Raw genomic sequence first — 17,922 nt, forward strand, 5'->3', positions numbered from 1 at the left:
AGGCTGGAGCTGAACATAACAAACAATTTCTCCCCGGATAACAAACTGTGTTTAGACTCTTCGTTCCAAACGCCCTCGTACGCTTATCTCCAAGGCCGAGTTGGACAGCAGGTCTGGGCCCAGCGCTGGAAAAATAGCTGCAGGGCAGGATGGCTGTGTCTGCGTCGGCTTACTTCTCACCCCTTACCCACCTCTGTTGCTTGTCACGTGCTTAATGATGTTCCGATGTGGACATTTATGTGCTCTTTGTGCAGAGGAGTTTTTTTGTTTTCTGTTCTCAGTTTTTCCATAATACTACCGGTCTCCAACCTGTCTCCCCATGTGATGTCTGTGTTGTGTATGTAAGATCTTTATTTGCATGTGACAAATAAAGGCTTTCTTGACTTGACTTCAGTCACTACCCAAAGCTCATGACCATAGGTGAGCATAGAGACGTAGATTGACCGGTAATTCAAGAGCGTCGCTTTTACACTCACCCCTTTTTTCACCAAGACTCTGATTCTGGTTTCTAACCCTTTAAGACCTACCATAGAACCAAGTCAGCCAGAGCTTATATTATATTTTTACATGTTTTAGTGCCATTTTTGGGAGCATTTCAAGTTGCTATATATCAATACAACCATTACAGCCTAAATTTTAATAATATGTATGCATTAAGTGCATAGTAATTACATAAATTGCGCTCAAACCAGCGTTCTTCCCTGTCCAGGATGTGTACATCCTCATCATTGATTACACATCCTGGACAGAGAAGACCGCTGGTTTGAGCGCGGAGTCAAGGAGGCCATTTACGTGAAAAGGGAAAGACCATCTCTGAATCGAGGAGGGGGCCTAAGGGTACATCTTTCGCCATCTTACAATGCTGTGATTGCAGCCATTCCCCAACTCTCTGTGAATGGTACTCATGGCCATTGATCAGTGTTCTTTGATCAGTGGGTTTTGGTCAGTGATTGTTGATCAATGGTCATGGGAATTTGCATAATTATGATTAAGGAACTGACCTCACAGCCCATTGTTCCTTCAGTGGGCTGGTTTCAGTCATTATGCAAATGTACTGTTTATAAGGTTTGGGGAAACCTGCAGTCAGCTGAGACTGAAGAAGTCACTTGGATGAGTGGCGAAACGTTTCTCCCACAAAACGCTATGTCCAGATGAACAGATTCAACTTTTGGAGATTTACTTTCCTGGATGATTGAGAATGCATCAAGACGATACAACTCCTCTGGTTTCATATGTAAAAAAAATTATTGCGCTACCTTAAGTGGTTGCAGTGCTACCGGGATTTAAAAGTAGTTGCGCAAAACGGAGTGTGCCCGCTCTGACCGGTTTTAAACATTAAGATTGTGCTCCAGGTTTTTTGTTCTTATTATAGCTGTAATTCCTCTACGCCTATTCTTTGTAATGTCAGGTTTTAGTTTGGTTATCTAGTTTTTAGGTTGCTTTTGCACTCTTATTTCTGCAATCATGCTCCCCTGTGTTGTCCATGCCTTCCTGTGCAGTCAGTCTTGCCCCCTGTGTTTATTTTTGTGCATCAAGGTTGCCTCTCTGCATTCTGTACTTGCCATTTTATGTTGCCAGTGCCTTGTTTTGTGTACCTTGTGTTGTGTCACTCTCTGTGTCTGCTTCCTGCTGTGGCTTCTGTGGCTTCTGTGGCTTTAGGGGGAAAAAAGTCAGATCTCACAAACCACAGATGCTCGTTTCTGAAGGTTGTATTAAAATAGAAAACATTATGGAACCAAAACATTCTTCAGAAAATATCTGTGGTCACTGCTTGACTTAGAAAACATAACATTCAAATTTATTGGTTCCTAACTATAGCCAGAGTGGTATCATAACAAATCATTTGTTTATAAAAAAAAAAATATATGTATATGTATGCATAACAGTTATTATTTACAGGTACAGGCATCTTAAGTTCATGTTTATTTCTTTGGAGCAATAAAATAGAGCAGTTCAATCAGGAAGTAGATCACCACTGGTAGAAACATAAAGAAAACTTGATGAAACACATCAAATTACACATCACTGTTGTTGTCAAACTAAATTCTCAAACTCCTTAATTTCCTTATCCCAGGAATGCTGTTGCAGGAACGTGTTACTTCAAATCACGCTATACTTACTGTGATCTTAGTATCTATATAAAATACAAGAAATCTGGCATTACTGTAAAGCGTGACTATTTGAGATACTTTCATGTATTTACGAACTTGAACCACTTCACAATATTCTTGTTGCACCTTGCATTAACAAAAGTTAATCTCCGTCATTAAAAGCTGCCAAACGCTTTTTTTTTTGCTGTTGATTGTTTTTCACTTGTGTAAAATCTAAAAAAAAAAAAATGTTTGTTTTAATCCCAGAAGACAAAAAAACATTTCTGAGATACTTGAGCCAGCTGATCAGTTCCCAACAAGATCAGTGCTAATCATATAAACTATGCTAATGTTTAGCAGGTGTAGTTTTATTTTGTTCATTGGTCTTTTTTTTATCTTATGCTGTGATTAGTCTTAAAATTGCCAATTTTTTACAGATTAAACTAAACCAGGAGTGTTTGAATAACTTGATTTATGAAACTTTAACTAATGAATATTAGATCCTTCATTTAATCAACTGGAATTTCCTGACAAGACCAGAACAAGTAAATCATAGCCTTGAGCAGTGACAATTATGATCATATACTCTATTTTTCCTCGGTGACCGTGTTAATACAATCTCCCTTCTTTCTGCTTTGACCACAGAAAACTGATGACAATGGAATATTTTTCAGTCTAACCTAAAGTTACATGTCACAGATTTCAATGAGAAGAGAAAAATAAAAACAGCTTCATTGGATTTTGACAGCATTTTATTATCTCCAGGTACAGTAAATGGAAGGGCAGCATTAAAATGCACATCTTTACTTGTACAAATCTTTGACTTGAAACATTAAAAAGTGAAAATAGATTTGGATGACTTCAAGCGATTATGCAAAAGATGTGACATTAAATAAATATAAACTGTATTGTATGAAAGTATTTACAGACTGAATCAACGTTTAATTTAACAAGTGGCTGTTTAATGGAAAGTTGTGCAGTTCCAACTGAACAGCAGATCTCTGTGCAGTGAAATCTACAGTCTGACCAGTGTCTGTCTCTCTGTTCTTCCTGCACACATTTTCACTGCGCAAAAGATTCAACAGATGCTTTTGCAATTTCTGCGAGAGCATACACATCAGAGGGTTTACCCAGCAATGAGAATACGCAAGTTTTTCACAAATATTGTTAGTGATATGCAAGTATTCCTGTGCCTTACAATCTCTGGGTATATAGAAAGAGGTGATTAAAACCCAAATATGGTATGGCCCCCAGCAAATGAAAAAGGCTGCAATAATAGAGTGGTGCACCGCCTTCCAGAGAGTGGTCCGGTACTCTGAACGGATAATTGGAGGTGAGCTTCCCTCCCTCCAGGACATCTACAAGAAGCGGTGCCGGAGGAAAGCAGGGAGGATCATCAAAGACTCCAGTCACCCCAGCCATAAACTGTTCAAACTATTTCTGTGAGCCAGGAGGTACTGCAGTATCCCGTCCCGAACCAGCAGACTGAGGGACAGCTTTATCCATCAGGCAACTTTGACATTATGCACTCCATATGTACATCTATGCAATTTCTTTTGCACAATATTCAACTGCTGACCTCCACATGTACCTATATTTGTACATATATTTATCCTTAAAATTCTAACATTCCTGCTCTTATATTTAGTTGTTTCTTATGTTTATTGTATCGCACCTTTGTTGCTTGTGAAGCTTGCACACAAAAATTTGACTCATATGTGCTGTACCAGTGTACCAGAACATGTAACAAGATATGCAGCAGTCATGAATTTGCAAAGTCCCCAATGATCCAGTTGTGCATATACTCAAAAACCCAGAACGGAAATGTGATGGTGAAGATCAAATCAGAGCAGGCCAGGTTCAAGATAAAAATATTTGTGATATTTCTTTAGTGTCGGCGGGTGTGTCGGCCACTCGGCGACACACCCGCCGGGGGTCAAACTCTGGTAATTGGTGATTCTGTTCTCAGACATGTGAAGCTAGAGACACCGGCAACCATAGTCAATTGTCTTCCAGGGGCCAGAGCAGGCGACACTGAAGGAAATTTAAAACTGCTGGCTAAGGGTAAACGTAAATACAGTAAGATCATAATTCACGTCGGCAGTAATGACACCCGGTTACGCCAATCGGAGGTCACTAAAATCAATATTGAATCGGTGTGTAACTTTGCAAAAACAATGTCGGACTCTGTAGTTTTCTCTGGTCCCCTCCCCAATCAGACCAGGAGTGACATGTTTAGCCGCATGTTCTCCTTAAATTGCTGGCTGTCTGAGTGGTGTCCCAGAAACGATGTGGGCTTCATAGATAATTGGCAAACCTTCTGGAGGAAACCTGGTCTTGTTAGGAGAGACGGCATCCATCCCACTTTGGATGGAGCAGCTCTCATTTCTAGAAATATGGACAAATTCATTAAACCCCCCAAAATATGAGGTTGCAGTCTTACACGCCTCTCTGCAGCTTCTCTCCTCCTGCTACCCCCCCAAAAACCCATCTCCATTGAGACTGTGTCAGCTCCCAAAAAGACAAAAAACAAACTAAAAACCAGCAATAAACAACTTAAACATAAAAAATCACAAAGAAAGAACAATACAGTATCCACATCTGAACCAAAGAGTAAAACAGTGAAATGTGGATTATTAAATATTAGGTCTCTCTCCTCCAAGTCTCTGTTAGTACATGACTTAATAATTGATCAACAAATCGATTTACTCTGCCTTACAGAAACCTGGTTGCAGCAGGATGAGTATGTTAGTTTAAATGAATCAACACCCCCGAGTCATTCTAACTACCAGAAATCCCGAAGCACAGGCCGAGGGGGCGGTGTGGCAGCAATTTTTCACACCAGTCTATTAATTAACGAAAGACCAAGACAGACTTTTAATTCATTTGAAAGCCTGATGCTTAGCCTCGTCCACCCCAGCTGTAAAACTCAGAAACCAGTCTTACTTGTTATCATCTATCGTCCACCTGGGCCTTACACAGAGTTTCTCTCTGATTTCTCAGACTTTTTATCTGATTTAGTGCTCAGCTCAGATAAAATAATTATTGTGGGTGATTTTAACATCCATGTAGATGCTAAAAATGACAGCCTCAACATCGCATTTAATCTGTTATTAGACTCAATTGGCTTCTCTCAAAATGTAAAAGAACCCACCCACCACTTTAATCACACTCTAGATCTTGTTTTAACATATGGCATAGAAACTGAATATTTAACAGTGTTTCCTGAAAACCCTCTGCTGTCTGATCATTTCCTGATAACATTTACATTTACAATAATTGATTACACAGCAGTGGAGAGTAGACTTTATCAAAGTAGATGTCTTTCTGAAAGTGCTGTAACTAAGTTTAAGAATATAATCCACCCACTGTTATCATCTTCAATGCCCTGTACCAACATAGAGCAGAGCAGCTATCTGAACGCTGCTCCAACAGAGGTCGATCATCTTGTTAATAATTTTACCTCCTCACTACGTACGACTCTGGATACTGTAGCTCCTGTGAAAACTAAGGCCTCAAATCCAAAGTCCCTGACTCCGTGGTATAATTCTCAAACACGTAGCCTAAAGCAGATAACTCGTAAGCTGGAGAGGAAATGGCGTGTCACAAATTTAGAGGATCATCATTTAGCCTGGAGAAATAGTTTGCTACTTTATAAGAAAGCCCTCCGCAAAGCCAGAACATCTTACTATTCGTCACTGATTGAAGAAAATAAGAACAACCCCAGGTTTCTCTTCAGCACTGTAGCCAGGCTGACAAAAAGTCAGAGCTCTACTGAGCCAACAATCCCTTTAACGTTAACTAGTAATGACTTCATGAACTTCTTCACAAATAAAATTTTTATCATTAGAGAAAAAATTACCAATAATCATCCCACAGATGTAATATTATCTACAGCTACTCTTAGTACCATCAATGTTAAGTTAGACTCTTTTTCTCCAATTGATCTTTCTGAGTTAACTTCAATAATTAATTCCTCCAAACCATCAACGTGTCTTTTAGACCCCATTCCTACAAAACTGCTCAAAGAAGTCCTGCCATTAATTAATTCTTCGATCTTAAATATGATCAACCTATCTCTAATCGGCTATGTACCACAGGCCTTCAAGGTGGCTGTAGTTAAACCTTTACTTAAAAAGCCATCTCTAGACCCAGCTGTCTTAGCTAATTATAGGCCAATCTCCAACCTTCCTTTCATATCAAAAATCCTTGAAAGAGTAGTTGTCAAACAGTTAACTGATCATCTGCAGAGGAATGGCTTATTTGAAGCGTTTCAGTCAGGTTTCAGAGCTCATCACAGCACAGAAACAGCTTTAGTGAAGGTTACAAATGATCTTCTTATGGCCTCTGACAGTGGACTCATCTCTGTGCTTGTCCTGCTAGACCTCAGTGCTGCGTTCGATACTGTTGACCATAATATCCTATTAGAGCGATTAGAACATGCTGTAGGTATTACAGGTACTGCACTGCAGTGGTTTGTATCATATCTATCTAATAGACTCCAGTTTGTACATGTAAATGGAGAGTCCTCTTCAGACACTAAGGTCAATTATGGTGTTCCACAGGGTTCAGTGCTAGGACCAATTCTATTTACATTATACATGCTTCCCCTAGGCAACATCATTAGAAGACATAGCATAAATTTTCACTGCTATGCAGATGACACGCAGCTCTATCTATCCATGAAGCCAGGTAACACACACCAATTAGTTAAACTGCAGGAATGTCTTAAAGACATAAAGACCTGGATGGCCGCTAACTTTCTGCTTCTTAATTCAGATAAAACTGAGGTTATTGTACTCGGCCCTGAAAATCTTAGAAATATGGTATCTAAGCAGATTCTTACTCTGGATGGCATTACCTTGGCCTCCAGTAACACTGTGAGAAACCTTGGAGTCATTTTTGACCAGGACATGTCCTTCAATGCACATATTAAACAAATATGTAAGACTGCTTTCTTCCATTTGCGCAACATCTCTAAAATTAGAAATATCCTGTCTCAGAGTGATGCTGAAAAACTAGTTCATGCATTTATTACTTCCAGGCTGGACTACTGTAATTCACTATTATCAGGAAGTCCTAAAAACTCGCTGAGAAGCCTTCAGCTAATCCAAAATGCTGCAGCAAGAGTACTGACAGGGACTAGAAAGAGAGAGCATATTTCTCCTGTTTTGGCTTCCCTTCATTGGCTTCCTGTTAAATCCAGAATTGAATTCAAAATCCTGCTCCTCACATACAAGGTCTTAAATAATCAGGCCCCATCTTATCTTAATGACCTTGTAGTACCATATCACCCTATTAGAGCACTTCGCTCTTGCACTGCAGGCCTACTTGTTGTTCCTAGAGTATTTAAAAGTAGAATGGGAGGCAGAGCCTTCAGTTTTCAGGCCCCTCTTCTGTGGAACCAACTTCCAGTTTGGATTCGGGAGACAGACACTATCTCTACTTTCAAGATTAGGCTTAAAACTTTCCTTTTTGCTAAAGCATATAGTTAGGGCTGGACCAGGTGACCCTGAATCCTCCCTTAGTTATGCTGCAATAGACGTAGGCTGCCGGAGATTCCCATGATGCATTGAGTTTTTCCCTTCCAGTCACCTTTCTCACTCACTATGTGCTAATAGACCTCTGTGCATCGAATCATATCTGTTATTAATCTCTGTCTCTCTTCCACAGCATGTCTTTCATCCTGTTTTCCTTCTTTCACCCCAACCGGTCGCAGCAGATGGCCGCCCCTCCCTGAGCCTGGTTCTGCCGGAGGTTTCTTCCTGTTAAAAGGGAGTTTTTCCTTCCCACTGTCGCCAAAGTGCTTGCTCATAGGGGGTCATATGATTGTTGGGTTTTTCTCTGTATTTATTATTGTGCTATCTACTGTACAATATAAAGCGCCTTGAGGCGACTTTTGTTGTGATTTGGCGCTATATAAATAAAATTGAATTGAATTGAATTGAATCATGGTTGGGCTGTGTGGCAGGCAGGCAGGAGTGGTGGACTCAAAATGCAGGACTCTTGGAGATGGGATTTAAACTGAAAACACAGCTTTTATTGCTGGAAAAACCATCGATAACTTAAACTCACCAAACAAAACACAGAACATGGGTACTACGGCCTGAACTGGAACAGAGGCACTACACAAGCCCAGGAGACAAAACACACAGCATGTAGAGGGTACAACACAACAGAGAGCAACGCAAACACAGGGCTTATATACACAGGGGAGTAATCAGGGAATGGGAAACAGGAGGGAGACATAGCTGGGAGAAATTAGGCTAACGAGACAGGGGAGAAGTAAAACTGAACACACTGACATCAGACATGAACATGATCCTTCAAAGTAAAACAGGAAACAAGAAACAATTTACTAAGACACGGACTTGACAGAGAGACACAGACTGACAGAAAATATAACCTGTAATACAAAATCAGACCAGCACAACTCAAGAATCAGAACATAAATATAATGAACATAATCTAGAAAAACACCAAAATATAAGAAACAAAAAAAGCTGGGTCAAAATGACCCAGAACTGTGACATTTAGGTTCTCGTAGATGAAAAGAACACATAAGAGGAGGCTGTTGCCTATGATACTGAGGATGAAGATCAAGATGAAAAAGGGAGCAGTGATCATGGGAACATTAGTGTTAGGTCTAATTGTTGAATGTTGCCATTGTGTTTCTTAAATTTGTACAGTCTTAGTTCAAGCAGTATTATCAAAGCCATTCCTTTGATCCTGAGCACCTCTAACCACTTTGTGTTGGGGGAGGTTTTATTGTAGATACATCCTATCTGAAAGATCTGTTTCTTGTGTTGTAAGCTTCCTGCTTTTATGACCCTTTTGGTCAGCAGGAGGTCACACAAACGCACCCCCAAAACACACACACACATTCCTACTTACATATAAAAGTTCACACATATACATACAATGCCTTAGAACCATGTGGGCGTTGCTTTGCTGTGTTTTGTGTGAACTGTTTCTCAATAAAAGGCAGCGAGAGGAGGCCATCGTCGGGGTCATTTTCGTGCTGGACACAGATGAGGCCTCCCTTGCGCAAGTAATCGATCAATCGCTGACTGTCTTGTTTTCTTTCATGATGAATAAGTCTCTAGAATTAGCGGGTTTGTGGGAACAGACCCAACATTTATTTGGTCCTTCGGAGCCGGAACCTAACACATCGCATCCACCGCGAGGAGAGGGAGAGGACGCCACTGCAACGTCTGGGATGATTGACGGAAAGCCCTGGTGCCTTGCTTGTCACCAGGCCGGAAAGTTTGCGTCTGAACTCCCCTCGGGATGGATGGCGATTGACGGGATACAGAGACTCTTCCCATGAACGGAAACAACACGAACAGTAAGTACAGAAGGCCTTAGAGAGCGGCTACGTGACCCTGCGTTGATCGCAGGTACGGGAGCACGCTAGCCGCGTGAGAGAGACGCAGGCTTCTCCGCCGTGTGGGGCGTGGAGACAACCTAGGTTCGGTGACTCCGCAGTGAGGAGTGTTCGGAATCTCCACCATTTGGGGCGTTTGGAGAGTGTCCGACGGTTGAATTCTCCGCCATATGGGGCGTTTGAGAGTTTTCAACAGAGAGCGCTAGCTGTGCGTGTAGGCGCTAGCTGTGCGTGTAGACGCAAGCGATAGGCCTATGTGTGTGTGTGCAGGCCAGACGGGGTCTGTGTGAGTGTGGCTGATTGTTGTCTTGTGTGAGAATAAAATGTGTAAGGCTGCCTTAGAAGGGGATGTAAAATTTATGGAGAAATATTCACCGGGCAGTGTGCAGTATGTAGGTTGTTGGCGTAAGAAATATGGATTTGAAGGGATATTAGTGGAAGTTCAGTGTAAAATGCTTGTAGAAAGAATAACTGTAAGTGCAGCAGGTAAAACAGGGACAGCTAAACAGAGGAAGGAATTGCAGTTAGCAGTCGCTAAGTTCTGGCTGGAGCAGGCTCAAAAGAGAAGAGAAGCACAGAATGTTAAAAGAGCAATATTATAAGCAGTAGTTGTGAAACCTGAGGATGAAACCACAGCTCAATCCACTGCAACTACTCTAGAACAACAGCGTAGAAAAGCATTAGAAAGAGCAAGAATGTTAGCAGAAAGAAGAGCCAGAGAAGAGCGTGAGTGAGCAGAGGCAGAGGTGGAGGAGAGACTAAAGGCTGAGTATGGAGAGGCATTAGGAGCAGCATTGAGTCCAAAAGACTAGGCAGGAGAGGAGACAGAAAGGAAAGAAAGTGAACATAAACGTTGCAACCACATATCCATCCCTGACACAACAGAAAAAAAAAACATATGGTGTTTAAGTCTGCCTTGAAAGAGGATGAAATACACTGCAAAGTTTTATTGGGCAGCACGTGGTGTGTGGCTCGTTGACGAATGAAGTGAAATTGTGCTCTGAGCAGAAGTGAGTGTGAGCGTGTCTGATGTCACGGTGTGTGTGAAAAGGTATCCAGCTGGGGCAGATGTGATTCTGCAGGTCACCTGCCCAGTGGACAAAGAAATAACATAAGTTCTGTGGTAAATGATAGCACGAAGAGTGTTTGGTGTTTCTCAGCCTGAAACAGCTGTAATGCTACTTTCTGTTTTGGAGAGAAGAACAGTTTAAAAAAGAGTGAGAGAGAGAGAGATGTGTGTTGTTTTAAGCAGTGATGAGATTAATGAAATGTGATGAGAGGAACACAAAAACATACAGAAAATACATCAACCATACTAACCCTACATGCATACACAATAAATGATACTCGTGAAGACCAGACAGCATCTTAAGCATGAGATTCTGTTTGTCATCTTGTCCAAGTCACTAGTAAGACGAAAGTGATACATAGACTAGTGGACTGAATATTATAGGAGGACAGATGACTGCATCATAGAGGAGAAAACAGAATGCTGATGAGGGGTTTTAAATGAGTGAGCTGATTGTGAGTTTCTGGTGTGTGAAGAAGTTTTACCATGGCACACATTTGGATACATGAGAAGAAACTTATTATGTGATGAGACAACAGGGTTATGCTGTATGTTGTGTGTGTGGCTGATTGGATGAATGTTTGAGATTGATCTAGCTGTTGATTTGTCTTTTGTTACTAAGTTGAGCCTGCCAAATGGGTTGTTACGATTTATCCCCCTGGGATGAAGAACACGTGTCATGACTTAAACAAGGCCTTTCTTTCCTTTGCTTTCCTTTATTTTCTTTCTTTTCTTTTTATTTTGTTACTTTCATGGTGCACTGAAAGTTTCGGTTGATGATCTCTGTTTGAGCAGATATGCACGATTAGAACAGAAGCGTTATACGACTCGTCGTCGAGAAAACTGTTGCAAAGTGAGTTCCTCCAAAAATTAAAATGGGCTCGGGAGAAAGCCACTTATTTGGGACAATCAGAAAACAAGTCCCTGCCAAAAAGGATTCAGCGACGTAATCCGATTCTAAAGTTCTTCTTTTTCTTTGAAATGACGTCATTTTGCTGAGCGTGGAAACGAAATGCGACGATAGTTTCCACTATCAGCAAAGAATGAATGAATGAGTGGAAAAATTGACTGACTGACAAAGCTGACAAGACAGACTGACTTAACACCATTGTGTGAAGTTAACCCCCACCTGACAAAGGTGTGGCTGTATCCCTGTGTGTGTCTTCTGTTGCAGGAACAGAAGGAGACCACAGGAGGAAACTTGGGTCACATGACTACGTGAACTCTGCAAATTTAACCTTTTTTAGTTTAAATTTTTCTGTGTCTGTGAATTCACCATGGGTGTGTTATTAACTACTTTGTTTTGCTCACAGAGATTACTGTGAGAAAGAGTGTATACAAATGCGCAGTGCTAACATTAACATTTCTTTTTACAGCAGATGGTTAATCATGTGATTTGATCATGTGATTTATAGCAGGACACAACTTAATGATGTTTTTCTATCACAGGATTACTGAGATTTTGTGTGAAGAAAACTGTGGTTATAGGCTGTGTGTTGATGATGAAATTACACTGTGTTGTGGAGAAAATATGAATGTTACAAGGGAGAAGTGAATACAGTGTGACACTGTTTGAAACCAGTGTTACTTCTTTTTACAGCAGTGTTAGCTTTATGACCTTTTACAGCACCTCTGGAATCTGGATGGCCGGCACCTGACCACCAGGATGAACCGTGTGTTTGGCTAATGTTTGTTTTTCTTTAAGAGTGCTTGTAAAGGATTCAGCACAGACAGACAAGTGACAATTGAACAGATGTGCAGTGGTTACAGAATAGTTGAATATGGGGCTCATTAGCTGGCTACTATTGAGCTCACAGTGATAAAAATGAGTGGAGTGACATTGCTTAAGGAAAGTCACCGATTAAATTGTGGAATAAATTGGGATGGTTCATGATTTGGGACAAATTGTGATAATAATAATAGTGATTTAATGATTGGAGAAAACCTGCACATGATATATGTCTTTTATGCTGAATACTTTATTACTCTTATGATCTATAGTTGGTTGAAAATGTGAAGTTTGATTTAAAGACTTTGTCTTCTAGGATACAGGCTCCAGGTGGAGCTGAGAGTTAGACAAGCTAAACATTTAATTACTGACTGATGGTTTTACACAGGGTTACAGGTTGGAGTATGGCTGCTCCAAGGGACAAACCCTGGAGATTGTTTTAGGGAGACTGTGCAACATTCTTGTACATGTCTCATTGGGGAGTTGACACATGGCGGAAGCCATGTGGCGAGAGGAGTGTCATTTTAATTTGCAGATGTCGCGAGATGCCATGACGAGAAGGAGTGACTGAGGGGATCATCCACAAGATGGAAGCTGAGGCCAGGAGAGAGGCTTCAGGAGGTCGGAGATCGCCTTCAGCACAGAGAGCTGTGCTACTGGGCTTCCAGGAGATCGTCATGAGGAGACTCTGCACTGCAAAATCTTAAATGAGATAAAAGAGTTTCGACGTTGACGTTGAGAAAGACAACTAAGGTGTACGACGTGCTCTGCCTTTAAAATCTTCAGCAGCGTTGGAACATGAGAACCTGAGGGAGCGTGCCAGGCTCCAAAAAGTGACAGCGCAGAGGAGGTCCAGCGATGGCCTTGTGGTTCTGTGAACAGCACAAATGCCAGGTGACTGTGAAATAACTAACAGCACCTTTTCCACAAGTGAAGCCAGTAACTTCCTATCCTAAAAGATTAGCTCTAGTTGCTTGTGCTTTACCTTCATGCGTGAGACCAGTATGTGCAGCAGCTTAAGCTGTACAATGTTTCAGGATATAGTTTTTCACCTTTTTGACACTGTTAGTTCCACACGAGGTAGATGTCTACTACTGCAGACTAAAATTACATTTCTGTCACCTACAAGACACTTGTCTTTAATGTTAATGTTACTCTCACAACGACATATTACCATAAAATGGTGCACAATTCTGAATCTGTCAAACCCTTTTGCCAACGAAAGAAGAGGGCACTTATCATGAGTGTAGAGAGCACGTGGAGAAGGAGTGCAAGCCAAGGGATGACTTAATGGATGTGCCACTTGGTGAGGGAAAGGTTTGGTTTGTTGATGGTTTCAGTTTTACAACAGTAGAGGGACAGACTAAAACAGGTTTTACTGTAGTAGATAGTGAGAAAGTTATCTGTGCAGGACGACTAGCATGTTTCATATTTGCTTGAGCAGCAGGGATAGTAGCTTTAACGGAAGTGTGTAAAGCTGCAGAGAAATAAGCTGTGACAATATACACTGATAGCCAATATGCATTTACTACATTACATTTCTTTGTGGTGCAGTGGGTGAGACGAGGTGTGACAGCCTCTACAGGGAAACCTGTAGAACATGCCAAACTCTTGCAAAATCTGCTGGAGGCAGTGTTATTGCCCAGTAGAATTGCCGTTTGTAAATGTGTAGCACACATGTGAGGGAAAGACCCAGTTGCATTAGGGAATGCTTTTGCAGATAAGATCGCGAAAGAGGCAACTTTAGGAGAACATGGTGTTAACGTTTTAGCAATGCAACGCCAGCAGACGTTGGCTATTATGCAGGATGCACTGGTAGACATGCAGGGCCACTCATCTACTGCAGGGAAACAGTTGTGATTTACAGAAGGAGCGAGCTTGCAGGATGGTGTTTGTTATCTGTGTGATAAACCAATACTGCCTTAGAATTTGTATAAGACTGCTGCTATTTTGCGCCATGGGCTTTGCCATGTCGCAACAGGAGGGAGATAATGAGTAGTTTATATTTTAAGATTAAATACCCTTAAAAAAATTTTTTTGCAGGTCATGTATGATATGTTGCAAGCACAATTCTCGGGGTAATTTGAGACCTAAGAGAGGGAAATTCCCCAGACCCGGTCACCCATTTTAAGTTATTCACATTGACTTTAGAGAGCTGTCCAACTGTAATAACTATAAGTACTGTTTAGTGATAGTGTGTCCTTTTTCAAAGTGGGTAGAAATCGTCCCAACTAGGGAAGCTGATGCCATTTCGGTTGCCAAAGCAATATTTAAGAATATCATTTGGAACATGGGATTCCCGAGACCATTTATAGTGATAATGGTCCACACTTTGTAAATGAAGTGATTAGGTTAATGGCACAACATCTAGGGATAACACTAAAAACATCATTGTTTATATCACCCACAAAGTGCAGGGTTGATAGAGAGAACTAATGGAATAGTAAAGTTAAGACTTAGGAAGAGACACGCAGGACATGGTTAGACTGTATAGAATTAGTTAGGAGGTATACGAATGTACATGAGGATTACTCCAACAGAGAATAGTCTGACTCGTTGAGATTATATATGTTAGAGTATTTAGAGTTCTAGTCTTCTGTAGTGATAATAGGAGAGCAGAAGAGAGAGCATATTAGCAGATTAGATGCTTAAAATGTGTAAAAATAAAGAACTCTTGAGAACAAATGATCTGCCAGATGATTCTGTTTCTCCACAGGAGCAGAGTCTGAAGTCTGGAGATTGGATGTTGATAAGGCCATGGAGAGGAAGTGCTGGTCCAGTCCACGGTGGGAAGGTCCATATCGGATGCTGCTGACGTCGACCACAGCAGTGAAGATTGCTGAAAGAAACACTTGGATACATCAAGCGCATTGCAAGAAGGTAACACACTTCCTGGCCGACTCTGGGTGATGGTGAAAAGTCCAGGGTACAAAGGGGGGAGTATATCTCTAGGACCTCTCGTCTCAATCCTGGTGAAGAAACCAACGGATCCTGAACCCAACTTAGAATGGCTGGGAATGTGCTGTTCGCCTTCTTGTGCCTGTGGACCCAGAGTGGGATGACAGGAGCGCACTGGGACAGAGCAAATCACACCTAGTACCCGCATGGGGTTTTCAACAACTACCTGTGGCAGTTTGTGAACACGACCGCTCACATAAAGAACAAGACCAATGGTTATGCTTGTGATGCCACTGTCTACACATTCTTCTGGACTGTGGCCATATAGCATCACTGAGAGCGAGACAGTTTGTTTGGTTGCCTTAGCAACACATCCAGGAGTAAACGTACTTGGAACACTGCCAACTTTTCAACTTCTGAACCTGAACGGACGGTTGGTTCACCAGTAGCTGGGACGGTGAACTGCTCTGGTACGACAGACCTGCTAGTCCGACTCCAAGTATCTGACTTGCTGCAGGACATTGAACAGCTAAATAAACTGGAAACAGGCCAGTTACCTATGTGTATGAAGGGCAATGGATTAGTCCAAGTTGGAGATTTATCATGGAATTTATACAGCATCACGTATTCTCTTTGTCCTCTGCAAGAAGGATGCAAACAGAGAAGCCTTTTGTCTACATTTACATCATGAACACTTCTCTAAGCTGGTTGAGGTTGTGAGCCAAGAAGATCAAAACACCTTGATCCAATTTCCTTTACAAAGCTTTTCCTGCGGTGACAACAGGACAGGAGAAGTTGTAAATGCAGATAATTCACCAGTTGACTCTAACCCCCACAGGATGCCTATAGTGAAAAGATCTGGGGGGGTTGATAGGAGTCATAAAGAAGGGTGTTGATCAGGCTACAGCTTTGAAGTTAGCTGAGAGCCACATGGACAAACGATAAAGTCAACTGATGTGTTTGAATGCCTATGTCTGTATACAGTTGTATTGTAGTGATATATGATTTTTGAGAATGTTGATTCTTCTTGTTTGACTGTTACATTCAGTTGTTTACTTGCAGGAATACATAATGAATCGCACGACAGGAGTAGATGCACCACAAGGCTGGATAACTTGGTGAATGTCTGGTCCTTGGTGGCATCTTCTTTTGAAAATATTAATTCCTGTTTTTGGACTGTTGACACTGATTTGCTTACGTATAGGATGTAGTTTACTGTGTATGAGATCAATGAGAAGCAGGTTAATTGCTTACATGTATTAGCTGTGAACTTTTGCATCGATAGAAGGTGAATGAAGAGGAGTTGTGTATGAATGAAATCTACACTGACACTGTCCAAACACAGGGTGCATAAGTTGAAATTTAGTATATACAATGACAAAAAAGGGGGGAAATGTTAGGTCTAATTGTTGAATGTTGCCATTGTGTTTCTTAAATTTGTACAGTCTTAGTTCAAGCAGTATTATCAAAGCTATTCCTTTGATCCTGAGCACCTCTAACCACTTTGTGTTGGGGGAGGTTTTATTGTAGATACATCCTATCTGAAAGATCTGTTTCTTGTGTTGTAAGCTTCCTGCTTTTATGACCCTTTTGGTCAGCAGGAGGTCACACAAACGCACCCGCCAAAACACACACACACACACACACACACACACATTCCTACTTACATATAAAAGTTCACACATATACATACAATGCCTTAGAACCATGTGGGCGTTGCTTTGCTGTGTTTTGTGTGAACTGTCTCTCAATAAAAGGTAGCGAGAGGAGGCCATCGTCGGGGTCATTTTCGTGCTGGACACAGATGAGGCCTCCCTTGCGCAAGTAATCGATCAATCGCTTACTGTCTTGTTTTCTTTCATGATGAATAAGTCTCTAGAATTAGCGGGTTTGTGGGAACAGACCCAACAATTAGTATAACAAATGTATACAGCATGATCACTCACTTTGTCATCAATGGATGTGAAGTTTGCCATTTTCAATTTTCTGGAAAATATTAAATTAAAACACAACTGAACACAATGATTGAGCAGTTTTCTCTAAAATGACAGAAACTGTTGATTTTGTTTCTATTTTGTATATTATATTGTGGCAGGGCTTGGTCTGCGGTGCAGCTGCGGGGGAGGTGGACGCACCTGAGCGGCATCAACACACACACCTCACCGGCATAAATAGACCGAACTAGGTCCTGTTGTGGTTGTTGTTGGTATGTGGTCGACGGTGAGCTGAAAAGCTGCAGCCATAAATGAAAGTGTATGCTGAAAAGCATGAAAATGTGTTTGGGTCTGTTGTGGATCTTTCACATATATCAAACCAAAAGGACTAATAAAGTACCACATTTCAGAAAACAGACACAGCGACTTACTCCAAACAACAACTGTCAAGTCTTCCGTTAAATTTTACTGTTGTGAAAATGCTGTAGGATGTTCTTTTGAAATTTATTAGTTCCTGTTTTTGTTTCCCACTAAGTCAGAGATTACACAAAAACCCAAAAACTACATCATGAAAAAAATTAACTTCTGCAAAATGAAGCTTCATCAAAATAAACCTGACAAATAACTATCTATAGTTCCAGCTAAACAAAAACCATATGGTGACTTGAGCAACATCCTCTTTTTTCTTTACCCTGAAAATGAACAATAAAATCTGTTTATTTTATATATTTTTTAACTAACTGAAACAGACTAAAAAAGAAATGTAACTTTTGTTCTGTTTTTTTTGTTTGTTTTTTTGCAAAGCATGAGGCTAT

The sequence above is a fragment of the Oreochromis niloticus genome, linkage group LG18 (assembly GCF_001858045.2).
Source record: "Oreochromis niloticus isolate F11D_XX linkage group LG18, O_niloticus_UMD_NMBU, whole genome shotgun sequence".
Taxonomy (NCBI): domain Eukaryota; kingdom Metazoa; phylum Chordata; class Actinopteri; order Cichliformes; family Cichlidae; genus Oreochromis; species Oreochromis niloticus.